Source organism: Amblyomma mixtum, chromosome 4, assembly GCF_055824585.1.
Source record: "Amblyomma mixtum isolate Tamu chromosome 4, ASM5582458v1, whole genome shotgun sequence".
Classification (NCBI taxonomy): Eukaryota; Metazoa; Arthropoda; class Arachnida; order Ixodida; family Ixodidae; genus Amblyomma; species Amblyomma mixtum.
The window spans coordinates 96,239,074-96,253,077 of NC_143015.1; the positions used below are offsets into that span (position 1 = coordinate 96,239,074).

Consider the following 14,004-nt stretch of genomic DNA (forward strand, 5'->3'; position numbering starts at 1 on the left):
TTAAATATTTAGTTGGTGTGGTTTATTACCACCCTTCTTCCCGCATCTCACTCGTCCTTTTGTCTTTTTACAACCCCCCTGTCACTTCCTCTTTATTCTCTGCTCTGGGCAAATTCCTTCACTCACTTTCTTCTACCTCCCATCTCCTCTTTGGTGGTGACTTTAATGCCCCTCACACACTCTGGGGCTACCCACAAACCCTCAAACCCGGCCGCCTCCTCCATTGTCTGGCCCAGGAACGCCACCTCACCCTTCTTAATACTCCTGGCTCTCCTACTCGAGCGGGCACTGCCTCACAACGCCCTACGACACCCGACCTTACTTTCTCTCGGGGTTCACTTTCCTTTCACTGGCAGGTGACAGCCGAAACTCTTCTAAGTGACCACTTTCTCATCCATATCACCACCTCTCTCTCCCACATCCCTCGCTGTCATCCGATTATTCACACTGATTGGCATGCTTTTCGCACTAATCTCGCCTCCGACTCCTTTCAATCCTACGACGACTGGACGTCGCGCATCTCTGCAGCGCTCACGTCCAGTAGCCGTCGCGTTCGCTCTCGTTACCCAATCCAAGACCCAGATCCTCACCTTCTCCGTTTATGGCGTCGCCGTAAACGTCTTCAACGCTCCTTTCGCTCCCAACCACACAATGCCCAACTTTCCTCCCGGATCACTGCTTTGCGGGCCGAGATCGTCGCCCACTGCGCCTCCCTCGAGCACTCTCGTTGGAGTGCTCTTTGTGATGGCCTTGATTCTGCATTGCACTCGCGATCCGCATGGTCTCTCTTTAAATCCCTCCTTGGCACTAAGCCGGCCCTTGCTCCCACTCTAGCTAAAGCCCTCACTCAGGGGACCCCCTCCGAAGTTTTTGATCAACTCGCCTCTCTCTACCTCCCGCCCCCTCTGGCACCCTCCTACCCGGTGTACTCGGGTGGACCTAACCCCGCTCTGGACCAATGCTTCACTCTCCGGGAGCTCGAATCTGCTCTGGCTGCTAATTCTACACGCTCGGCTCCCGGTGAGGATGCCATTACATACACCACACTTCGCAACCTTCCTGACTGCGCCAAAGAATTCCTCCTTCAAACCTACAATGATGCCTGGGAGAGCGGCTGCTTGCCGAGCTCCTGGACATCCTCCCTTATTTCTATGATTCCAAAACCGGGCAAACCTCCCTCTCTCTCTAACCTCCGCCCAATCTCCCTGACGTCGTGCGTTGGTAAGACCCTTGAGCGAATGGCTCTGACTCGCCTCTCTGATTTTCGTGAGGCACGGGAGTTCTTCCCCCATTCTCTCATTGGCTTCCGACGCCGCGTCTGTGCACAGGACATGTTTCTGATTCTCCAGCAAACGTTCCTGTCCCCTACACCTACTCAAATTTACGCACTTGTGACCGTCGATGTTCGCAAGGCCTTTGACGGTGTTTGCCACGATCACATCCTTTCTCAACTCGCCTCTTTGGATTGTGGCTCCCGCATGTACTCCTATATCCGCTCATTCCTCTGTAAACGTGTGCCTCGCTTTCGATTAGATACCCACTTGTCTAACCCACACCACCTCACCCGTGGCACTCCTCAAGGTGCTGTTCTCTCTCCTACCCTTTTCAATCTCGCTATGGCCCCTCTCGCCTCCCAGCTAGCTGAAATTCCCGACCTTCATCATATATTTTACGCCGATGACATCACTCTCTGGTGTTCATCTGGCTCTCCCGGTCACGTACAGGACACCCTGCAACGTGGCCTAGATCTCATCGACTCCTTTCTCACCACCGCTGGCCTCTCTCCTCCTCCTGAGAAATCCGAGCTTCTCCTTCTCAACCATTCCTCCTACCAGCGCTCACACAACCACTTCGTCTCTCTCCACCTTTCTGGCTCTCCCATTCCTGTCGTCACACAGTGCAAAGTTCTTGGCTTCCCTTTGCATGCGGCTAAGAATGTGCAATCCCTTCACCGCGCTGTCACCACCTGCCACTCTGTAACTCACCTCCTGCGGCGCGTGGTCACTCGACGCTCAGGTCTCCACGAGGCTCACGCGTGCCGAGTTGCCCACGCGCTGGCCCTCAACAAGGTCTTGTACTTTGCACCCTACGCTTCCTTCACTCAGACTCAACGCTCTCGAGACTGCCCTTGTGGGCCTCTACAAGGCAGCTCTCAACCTCCCTATCACTACCTCTACCACTAAGCTCTTTGCCACAGGCCTCTCCCATCCTCTTCGTTCTCTTCTCAGTCTCCATCGTGACTCGCAGCTTGCCCGGCTTTCCCTTACCCGTCAGGGTCAGTGGTTATTGACTCAAGCGGGTATCTCGCCCATTCCAATCTCCCCGTTTACCTCTCCTATTCCCACCCCCGCCCCCAATCTTCGTATCCTTCCCCTCCCGACCAACATGTCCCCCGTCCTGCACGCCGGACGTCGCCATGCGGCCGCACAGCACCATTCCCCTCTCTTTGATACCCAGGGTGTAGCTTACACGGATGCCTCCTTCGTGGCTCCTCGAGGTTCCTGCGGCTACGCCCTGTACCATCCACACCTCCCTGCTCCTGAAACCCACACCAGCGGGCCGTATCTACACCCTCCAGACGCATTGTCCCTCGAGGTCCTCGCCATTGCGCATGCCCTCCAGTCATTTTCCCTCCTTCCCTCTCTCCAAGAGTAAACAGTCTATTCGGACTCACAAGCCGCTATACACCACATACAGAAACGCACCCTGACCCCTTCTCTCCAACAGGAGGTCGAACGAGCGGTCTCCGCACTGCAGCCTTCCATCGTTTTCCTGCGCTGGGTCCCTGGGCATTCAGGGATTGACGGCAATGAGCTGGCCCATCAGCTCGCCCGCGACACACTTTTCCGGGCACCGTTGATCCCCTGGCCCAAGCCCTCGGAGGACGGTGGGAGACTCACCCTTCGCCGCACCATAAAAGAGGTCTACCTTGAGCTCCGCCTCGACAAACGCCTTTACCCTCCCCGTCATCCATCACTCACGGTGCCGGAGTCTCGCCTTCTTCGGCACATTCAGATGAATGCAGTTATCACCCCGTCCCGCCTCTTCCTCTATCGCTATCGATCGGACCCTTCCTGTCCCAACTGCCCCTGTATCAATGCGGACCTGGCCCATTGCCTCTTCTATTGCCCGGCTGCTCAGCAGTCGGGTTCCTTCCCCCCACCCTCTCTATCCATCACCACCTGGCTCGACTGGCTTGGCGCTGAAGGGGAAGAAGAACAGCGGCTTCTGGTCGCCCAGGCGGTCGAAATGCTCGGCCTGTAAATTATGGTCGATTAAAAGTCTTTATTACTACTACTACTACACGGAAAAGCACGAACAGGCTCTAGGGCAAAAGGACGAAGAGACGCTGGGATCATGAAACATAGGGCATTATGGGGGTACAACAAATATGAAGTACTAAGAGGTATTTGGAAAGGAATAATGGTGCCGGGACTTACTTTCGGCAATGCGGTTCTGTGCTTAAGGGCAGAAGTTCAGTCGAGATTAGATGTAAATCAGAGAGCTGTTGGAAGATTAGCACTAGGTGCCCACGGCAAAACCACAAACGAGACAGTACAAGGGGATATGGGCTGGGCATCGTTCGAAGCACGGGAAGCTAAGAGTAAAATACTATATGAAGAACGCCTCAGGAAATTGGACGATAACAGGTGGGCAGCTAAGGTATTTAAATATTTGTACAGAAAGAGCGTTGACTCACAGTGGCGGAAAAGAACTAGAAAACTAACCAGTAAGTATGCCGGTCATGAGGACGGAGTAAAAAAAGAGCATTACACGACAGGTTAAAAACGCGGAAGTTAATAATTGGACGAATTCAATGGGAAAGAAACATAGTGTAGAGCTAGATCGATACTGGAAAAGGCAGATCAGGAAATAATTTTGCTATGCTAACTCAAGAGGCAGTGCCCTACTTTTTGAAGCTAGGTCAGGGTGTCTTAGAACGCGCAGCTACAAAAGAAATTTAACGAAGAAGATGACACATGTGCCGTGTGTGGTAGATCTGTGGGAACAATTGAACACCTCATAATCAAATGTGATGGTATCCATCCGGATGTCGATGCAGGCGCAGTCACTCTTCCTGAGGCCCTAGGGTTTAAAGATAACAATGGTCATGTAAACAAATCTGCAGTGGAAGTTAGCAAAAAGCGATTGGAGGATTGGTGGCTGAAAAGCAGAGATGTGGCATAAAGTTAGAATTGTAGGAAACTGTAGGTAAAGATGATGGCGATTCTTAATGAGAATTGCCAACACAGTGAACAAAAAAAAAATGAAGAAAGAAAAGCTGAGCATGGTGGCAACTGACACCACCCCGTTTCAAAAGGGGGCGATCCTATCCATCCATCCATTAAACGGGGCGCCGCAGGCGCGCTCCGCTTATTCATGTCTGAGGAGTTGTACAAGGCGTCGCTGGAGCGACGTGCTGCGCTCAAACGCCGGCGCCGTGCCGAGGAGACTGATGAAGAAAGGCAAGAGCGGTTGGCTAAGCAACGCGCCTATGCCGCAGAATGGCGAGCCCGGCGGCGTTCTGCAAGTTCTCTTTCTTTCAGTCGCAACAACAAGGCATCGCGCCGAACGGGTGGTGGCGTTCCTCCCTTCCTTTACGGTGCGGTTCGGGTGTCCACCGAGATGACAGAGAAGTACTGCGCCATTTCCTTTCCTCAAAAAGCCGGTAGCCACGCGTGACCTGCAGACGCGACGCACTGTGTTCCTTCAGTTGTAGGCGCTGCGCGCTTTCGCAACCTACCAGGCTTAACCAAAGCTAAGCCCCCGCCAATTTTTTTTTTTCATTTTTCAAGCGCTGTCTGTAGCACCACTGCTCCTTGCTAATCATGGTACTTACTGAGAGAGAGAGAAAACTTTATTTACACAGGAATTCGGGGCACGCCCCAGGGTCCCCGCACGACCCCACTGCACTCAAGTGTTTATGTTCCGAAGGTCCTTAACACTGGCAGCACGGCCGGTGGCGATGGTCTGCACGGCCGGGTCCTCCGAGCGCAGCAGGGTCTCCCAGTCCTCCCAGGTCTTGAGGTTCTCTAGGTCCCGCGGGGGAGGGTCCGCCGGGCAGAGGGAAATGATGTGGAGGGAAGAGGCGAAGGGTTCTGGGCATAGAGTGCATGCCGGAGTGGGGAAGGAGGGATGATAATGGGCTAGGTTAAGGGGTGAAGGGAGCGTGTGTGTCTGTAGTCTGCGCCAGAGTGTTGCGTGTTTGTTATCTAGGGAGGGGTGGGGCGGGGGGTAGAGCTGGCGTAAGGCTCTGTGCGCCTGGGTCAGCTCACTGAATGAGTGCATGCGCTACTTCGTGAATCCCCGATCAGAGGCCACCTGAGCCCGGTTTAAAGAACCTAGGGCTAAAAGGTTGGCGGCCTCGTTTCCGGGATTCCCGGAGTGCGCGGGCACCCATATCAGCTCCACTTGGCGGGGCGGGGGGGCATCGGGCGAGTCCAGTATGCCAAAAGCAGGGACATGGACTCGGCCTCGAGCAAAATTTAGAATCGGAGTTTTAGAATCGCTTAAAATGTACCGGGCTTCCGTACGGGTGATAGCAAGTGCAATGGCGGCTTCCTCTGCAGCCTCTGGGGACGTGTCTGGGGGAAGAGGTAGTGTAAGGAGCGCGGAAAAAGAGGAGTCCACCACAGCTGCTGTCGCTTCATCACCCGTGCAGGCAGCGTCCACCCAAACGGCGTCCGGCTGAGGGCCGTACGCTCGATGGAGTGCCTTCGCACGGGCTCTGCGGCGCTGCTCATGGTGGGACGGGTGCATATCCCTCGGGAGCGGCCTGATGAGGAGCTCTCGGTGAAGGGATCGTGGGATGGCGAGGAGGGTTGGGTCGTTGGCCGGTATTTTGATTCCGAGGGTGTCCAGGATATACCGACCTGTGGAGGTTTGTGTGAGCCTGATGTATTGGGCCTGTCGGTGGGCCTCCACCAGTTCCCCGATCGTATTGTGGAGGCCCAGGCCTAGTAATCTGTCTGTGGGTGTGTTGAGGGGAAGGGGAAGTGCTACCTTGAATGCCTTGCGAATCAAAGCATCCAAAGCGTTTATGTCATGTTTGGATAGTTGTAAGTATGGGGTAGTGTACAGCACACGGCTGAGGACAAAGGCATGAATGAGGCGACATAGGTCGCGCTCCTTCATGCCTCTATGACGTCCCGAAACCCTGCGGATAAGGTGCGATATCGCGCCTACAACCTGCTTGAGTTTCTTGAGGGTGGTGGTGTTTTTGCCATCGTTCTGGATGTGCAGGCCCAATACACGGAGGGTTCCAACCTCAGGTACCGGGTTACCATTCAGTTCAATGGCAATGGGGGAGCGGGGGCAGCGGTGGTTCTTAGGCCGGATGAGGAAGAGTTCGGACTTCTCTGGGGAGCAAGACAGTCCGATGGTCCGTGCGTAATTTTGGGTGAGGGTGGCTGCTTCCTGTAAGGTGTTCTCTATGTCTCCGTCACTGCCGTGAGTGGTCCACAGGGTGATATCGTCGGCATAAAGAGTGTGCTTCAGGTGGGGAATAGTGGCCAATTTTCGGGCGAGGGGGATGAGGGTAATGTTAAAGAGAAAGGGGGAAAGGACGGACCCTTGAGGGGTGCCGATACTCTGAAGAGTGTAGGAGGGGGAAGACAAAGGTCCGAAGTGTATCTCAGCTGTGCGGTCAGGGAGGAATGCTTGAATGTAGGCATATTTGCGCGCACCCACATTCAAGGGGGATAGAGCAGTCATGATCGCCTGATGTTCAATGCGATCAAAAGCTTTGGAGAGATCCAAAGCTAAGAAGACTACCTTGGTGTGACCCGGAAGAAGCGGGTCGAAAATGTCGTGTGAGAGTTGCAGCATGGCGTCCTGTGCGGATAGATGGGGGCGAAATCCTACCATGCTATGCGGGTAAAGATTGTTGTCCGCCATGTGACTTGTGAGTCTCGCTAACACAACATTCTCTAGGAGCTTCCCAAGGCATGAGGTTAGCGAAATCGGGCAAAGGTTTTGAAGTTTAAGTGGTTTGTTGGGTTTAGGTATGAATATTACCTTCGCGTGGCGCCAGGACTGCGGGAGGTTACCCTCCCTCCAGCACTGGTTGAAGTATTTCGTAATGTGGGTGATCGATTGATCATCCAGATTACGGAGCATGGAGTTTGTGATTTGGTCTGCACCAGGTGCGGAGTTGGCGCGGAGAGTCAGGAGGGCCGCTCTGACTTCCGTCTCCGTGATGTCGGTGTCGAGTGTTGGATTTGCTTGTCCTGTGTAGTGCGGTAGAGGTATGGGGCCGCCTGGAGATGTGTACATGGTTTGAAGTGTGTCTAGAAGGGTGTCGGGATCGTCAATGTGTTCATGTGTGAGGCGTGTCACGTGGTACGGAACAACCTGCTGTTCCGAGGTGTCGCGTTCGACGATGCCGCTAGCGGCAATTCCAGGCTCGTGCCCAGCCTAAGCTTTAGGGGCTTCTCACACTAACGCTTACTGAACACTCCATACGACTTGCACTCATTAACATTTAAGCTAAATGTCGCGGGCATGGCTCCGGCAAGACTGTTTTGTCACTAAACGGGAAGTTTAGTAGCTGTTTCTAATTTTGGTGATTCAGTGGTTAGGGGGACGCGCGCACGCAGTCCCCCACTACCAAAAATTGCGTGCCCCATCTGCCCCTACTGAGGAAGTGGCAGGGGTCAACGCGGGCGCAGTGCAATGCGTCTCACGCTCCCCCATCCTGACCAAGGATGCCCCGGCACCAGGTAAGTATGGTGCTAATGTTGTTGTTGTTGTTGTGACTGAGAGAAGGACGAAATGAAAATTGCACGGGCCTGCTACTGGCTCGTGCCAAGCCACCACCGCTGCCACGTGCAGATAGAGGAGAGTTAAAAGATCAATCGCCAGGCCCTGCGAACCCATCTAATGCGACCGCCATATTGTTGCTGGGGAGAATTCGTAATAAATTAATTTTCTACCTAGAAACACGTAGATCAAGCTATAATTAAAAGATTTCAGCCATCACTGTTATTTTGCACTTAGAAGTCTAATTCCTGTGCGGCTTTTACCTGGACTGAAGCTGCGTAAACGCACATATAAGGCTCGATGTCCTTGTAATCTGTTAGCGACTGTGATGACACCTGTCAATAACTTTTTTCTCTTCACATCCTTTTCTGCGAAAAATCGCACCAATGGTAAAAAAAAATTAGAAGGGCACTTAAGTTTCGCCCAAAAAATAGACACGATTGCACCTTCTTTTCCTTTTGTTTTTCTCTTTCCCTTTTTTTTCTCTTTTTTCCACACACGTCGCCCGGCCTGCTCCCCCCGGGCGGTCGCCGCCAGAGCCTTTTCGAACTCAGAATTATCGATTACAAATCCCAAATTACAGACTTTTCGAAATCACAACTATCAGTTACCTATCATAAAGCGCAATTAATTACCAGGTACGAATCCAAAGTATCGATTACGATTATCGGTCATCAGTTAGCAATCACTGATCGCCGATTACTAATCACCATTACCGTCTACCAATCAACAATCATTTCACCGATCTGGGTCATCGATTACAGTCACAATTACCGATCATATTAGCGATTACCAGTTACCGTTACCAATCACTATCTAGGTTACACTTGGCAGGTGGTCGAAATTTCCGGAGCCCACCACTGCGGTGTCCCTCACAGCCTGAGTCACTTTGGGACGTTAAACACCCATAAAGCCAAAACAAGGTTACACTTCACGAGATAGTACGCCCTACATGATGATACATCTCAAACGCACGTTACTAAGTCATGCACACCTCAGAGCGTTCGCTAGGTACTCCTTAATACTCACGAACCAACGGCCCTTAGTGACCTATACGTTGCGTGCCTACCTGGTACGCAGAGGGCCTGTGTTCGATCCCTAATGCCGGCTAATATAGTCTACTGATTTACTTCTATATTCTAAAATAGCCCCATTACAGGAAGAGAGAGAAATTTTATTGGAAGAGGAATTCGGGGCACACCCCAGGGTCCCCGCACGACCCCACTGCACTCAAGTGTTTATGTTCCCAAGGTCGATAACACTGGCAGCCCGGCCGGTGGCGATGGTCTGCACGGCCGGGTCCTCCGAGCGCAGTAGCGTCTGCCAGTATTTCTCCCGCAATACGGCGCTTTATAGCCGCTATCGAACCCGCAAACATCGCCAACCTGTAGGGACGCCGGAAGGGGGAGCGCTGAGCGAGCCAGTCCCTTGATGTTTTCTTATGCAGGAGGTTTCAGGCCATGTGAACGGGCATTTGCATTTCGAAATGAAAGAATTCGAGGAAACAATTAAGCTCGCGGTCCTAAGGGTATGAGACCGTATGACACAATACCGTAATTCCCATATGTACAGAAGGTCATTCTCTACTTTACACTCATAGATCCCTTGGAAGTCGCCGTACCCTTCCTGGGGCAGTGGTGCAGTGGCTAAGCGATGCGCCACTGCCCTGTGATGGCAGGTGCTGCCACCGGTTGGGCCTTGTGTGGCCTAGGTTGATCTTCGCGAGCGACCAATCATTAATTTATCCTCCACCTGCCACGGGAGGCAGCTTTCTCACTATCCGGTGGGCAGGTTGTGACGATGTCGCAAGGTCACGTGACCTAGGTGGCCCACCTGCCTCCTAGATTGCTCCCTGGGCATCTCCTGCCATAGCCATGCTCGTGATTTTTCGCTCACAACGCCGATGCCGGATTTTCTACGCAACGGAGCCTTTAACGCTATCCGTTAAAAAGGTGCAGAAAGTGCAACGTTGGGCTCTGTTCCGCGCCCAGCAAACCCGGTTTCGGCGTTCCCGGCAACTTTTATGTCAATACATATTGCCCAAGGAGCCGCCGCAGTGGCTCAGTGGTTATGGCGCTCGGCTGCTGACCCGAAAGACGCGGGTGCGATCCCGGCCGCGGCGGTCGAATTTCGATGGCGGCGAAATTCTAAAGGCCCGTGTGCTGTGTGCTTTGGGACGTTGAACCTCCATAAACAAATTGCTCGAGGCAGCCATTTTTTTTCTGTTACATTAATTAAGCACAGAACAAAACATAGCGTTGTCGTACTGTGTGTGTGTGTGTCGTGAAATACAGCTGTAGATGCATACAGGCAATTGGACGAAATGTAAAACACATCTGTGCAAAGGCTCCTGCACCAGTTTAATTCCTCGTGTCATTTATACAGGCTATGAAGCAGATAGTTCTTCAAAGAGAAACTTTGCTAAGTTGCCAAAATTGCGAAGTCTGAAGGGCATTCATACGAACACGCGGACTGGAACTCAAGTTTTGCATTAATTAGAGCTATCGCTATAAAAAACGAATGCATGACGAAGCGCCTGGTCTAGCTCGTGTGACCGCCCAAGACATGGTGTTCATTCTTCCGTCAGCTTGAGACCGCCATGCGGTGTGAGAGGCTGGTTTATGGTTATGATTTATGTGGTTTACCGTCCCAAAGCGACTGAGGCTATGGGGGACGCCGTAGTGAAGGGCTCCGTAAATTTCCACCACCTGGGGTTCTTTCACGTGCACTGACATCGCACAGTACACGGGCCTCTAGAATTTCTCCATCTAAATTCAACCGCCGCGGCCGGGATCGAATTCCCCGCGTCTTTCGGGTCAGCAGCCGAGCACCATAACCACTGCGCCACCGCGGCGGCAGCATTGTGAGAGGTAACCAGAAGCGCTTTCGTTCGTTCAAAACCTTCCCTATATAACTGCCAATCACCTGGGTCGCATCGCAGCGAGCCGCCTTTGGTGTCGTCCCGATGTGACGAGCGCTGCCTTACGTCTTTCCGCCAGCTTCCCGGCGTAAAGAAAATAAAAAAGAAGTGCAAAACGCTGAGGCAGCGTATGAGTATCGAGCGTTAGCAATATCGAACGAATATTGCGTCATTGGTCATCTCGCTGTATACGCTACAAATTTTTCGTTATATCCGGATATCTACTTTTTTGAGGCCAACGTATACATCGGAAGAAGACAAATCGTTTGACACTACTTCGAACGTCCTACGTCAATTAGCTGGGCCGTAACGGACGTTTGAAGTTTCAAGAAGTCATCGTTTAAGGAACCAAAGGTCGTCAGTGCGAATCTCTAATACGCTACCCTTTGGTTCAACTAGTAATCTTATGTTCCGTAACGCGCTGAATCATTTGATACCACTCCGAACATTCTACGCCAATTAGGTGGTCCACAATCTGTACCAGTGGTACCAACCACTGGTCCCACTTGAACTCCTCACACACTGGAGTATTTATAGGGGATAGAAGGTATACTAGTATATGCGGGGTGCCGCGCTGTTGCTATGCGACCGATTGGGTTACGTGGTATGGTATAGTGGTATGGTGCCACTTGGTTGTCATCTATGGCACACAGTGAGGTGTGCGTGATGGTGGTGCACCACCTGTTTTTGTCAGGTGGTACGTATCCATGCACTGTTCCTATGCGCGAATGCCATTGCAGCCGCCGAATGACCTGGACCTTTGACGAATGATTATACTCGCATCACTTAAGGTCGCGTTAGTATAAAACACAAGGTCATTCGTCAAAGGTCAAGGTCATTGCGGCCGCCGAATGACCTTGACAATTGACGAATGACCTTTTGTTTTATACTAACGCGACCTTGAGTGATGCGAGTGCAAGGAAGACGATGGGCATACGCGCGAGCCGCATCGCCATCGCCTGGTGCACGCTCCTGGCTCGACTGGCTGACCTCAGATTAAACCTAACGCTCTAAAGAGTTCGCCCATTTCATGTGGTATGTCCTTAGTTAGGGTGATCACTCGCTGTAACTGCACGCACGAAGCAGTCACGAAGGCGACCGTATGGAACAGTGACGGCTGATGATGGGGCAGTGTCTGGCACTGAAATGGAAAAGGTGTTGCATCAGAGTTTTTCTGTCTGTCTGCTAAGCAGTAACGGACAGGTGAGGCGTTGTGGCCGCATTTAGGGTGGGTCTGCGAGCGCCCTTCACAGTCAATGAATAAAAACCTTTATTAGCCCAAAGACATGCTTAGTCCCCGTGCTGGTGGGGACGTGAAGGTAGGACCGCTGCCACGAGCCGGTGGATGGCGTCGGAAACCCAGATGGCCGGAGTAAACAATCTGAGAGGGTAGCTGAAAGCACAAGGAAGGTTAAGCATGAGACCACAAGGGATGAACGTCGTTAGCACTGCGGACTGCAAATTTCACTGAGCACAGGCAGAAAAGCACGCCCCTACACGGATGCCTAAACACTACCGTGTGCCAAAATGCTCCGACAATTCAAGGGCAAAACTAACAATGAAATAAGCGCTGAATTTTCAGCAAGTCGAGGAACCACTGCATAAATACCCGCAAGAAACGTCGATCAGGGGTATAATATCTAGATATATATATACACGTGGCGAGAGGGACGGCACAAGCAGTAGGGGAAGAACACCAAGAAATTAAGTAAATCAATACGCCACTACACCAATACACAGAGCAAACCGGGCCCACGCGCCATTAACAAATAGCAACACAGTGATACGTGGGCTAGGTTCAGGGTCTTATCGGTACAGGATCATTTTGTTCCATGTCATAGATTTTTGCTTTCGTCACCCCCTTTTACCGCGTGTTTGAATATCCCGTACCCTTCGTGGATGCTTTTGAGAGTAGATATTCCGTGGTTCGATCGGCGACTGAAATAAAGTTTAAGCTCAGCTCGTGTATTTCGTCGTGTTTTCGGTCATTCCTTGGCTACGAGCTGCTAGCACGACAGTTATTTGCTTACCTGAAAAGGCAAATACAAAACAAGACTAGAAAATGATTGTACTACTTGGATAAGCAGCGTACGCAACTCAACCATAACGGACTGCGTTGAAGCTTCTGAAATGCAAACTTTGGGCAAGATTATTCGACACAAGGCCGGCATAATGTATTCACGCAAAAAAAAAATTAGCACTTACCGCCTCATCATTGACCAGTACTCCAAGAGGAGATTACAGCGGATTGTTGTAGTCCGAACAAATTAGACAACGCATGAACTGATGGACGAGTTGGTTATGCATTGTATGACTGAAACAGCACAAGCCCGAAAGGCGCAGTTTCAATCATGTAAATTAGGCAACATGTGGTTAATTAAAAGCGAAAACTGTGCCTAGTCGCTTGAACAAGGCGTATGCTAAGGCGTGGCGCAACGTACCCAAAACGAGGTCGGGGAACGTCACTGGCACACAGAGCGAAAAATAACTCAAAACAAAATTGGCTGTGGCAACTCGCGCACGCACGCTAGTTGTGCGACTGGCCAGTTAAAGGCCCTCAAGCCTGCACGACCTTTTTTTCATCAGAATGGTCATACACAAGTGCTCCTAGCGGAAGAAAGCCTTCGTGCCGACCCCTCATGCACTCCGTCTGTAGAGCGGCCTACGTCGTTGTGTAACTCACTTAAAGCTGGAGAAACTAAACTAACTTGACGCCCAATCAGCGCAGATAATCGGCCCAATATTGAAAACGTATTGGCTGAAGCAAGTCCTACAAATGACCGGAGTGAAATCATCCATTCGCAATAGTGGGCTGGTTACCTGTACAGACGCCCACAGACTTAACACGAATGACGGAATGCGTGGCCTGGACTGCCGCCAGCGACATGAAGCGATAGTCATCGGGTGCGAGATAATGCTCCCGGAATGTTTGCGGTGTCTGACGGTAGGAGGTACTAACCGCGGCAGCTTAGCGGGCAATTCCTGGTTACCGCGATGAGAAAACTGAAAAGAGCGTTGCCGGGGCCGTGGAGGCCGAATCGGCGAGCAAAAAGCGCGTAAACGCCCCCGTGACGAGCGCGCTGTCCACGCGGCAATCAGGCACAAGCGGAAAAGCAGTAAAAGCGAGCTGCGCCAGCTGTCGTCAACCACCGCAAACATACCGAGAGCATTGTCTCGCACCAATGACTATCGCTTCGTGGCGCTGACGGCAGTCCAGGCCACGCGTTCCGTCATTCGTGTTAAGTCTCTGGGCGCCTGTACCTGTGCTGTTTGGGCGGTTGCGAGGCATGCACACTGACGTCCCGTATGCCATTGCTGTTCCC

The 14,004-nt window shown here is 52.0% G+C and overlaps 1 pseudogene; it reads right to left on the reverse strand.

Annotated features, from left to right (window-relative positions):
- Window positions 1–7,577: 7,577 nt before the first annotated feature.
- On the reverse strand, window positions 7,578–7,729 carry LOC149347510 (U1 spliceosomal RNA; annotated as a pseudogene).
- Between the last annotated feature and the right edge of the window lie 6,275 nt (window positions 7,730–14,004).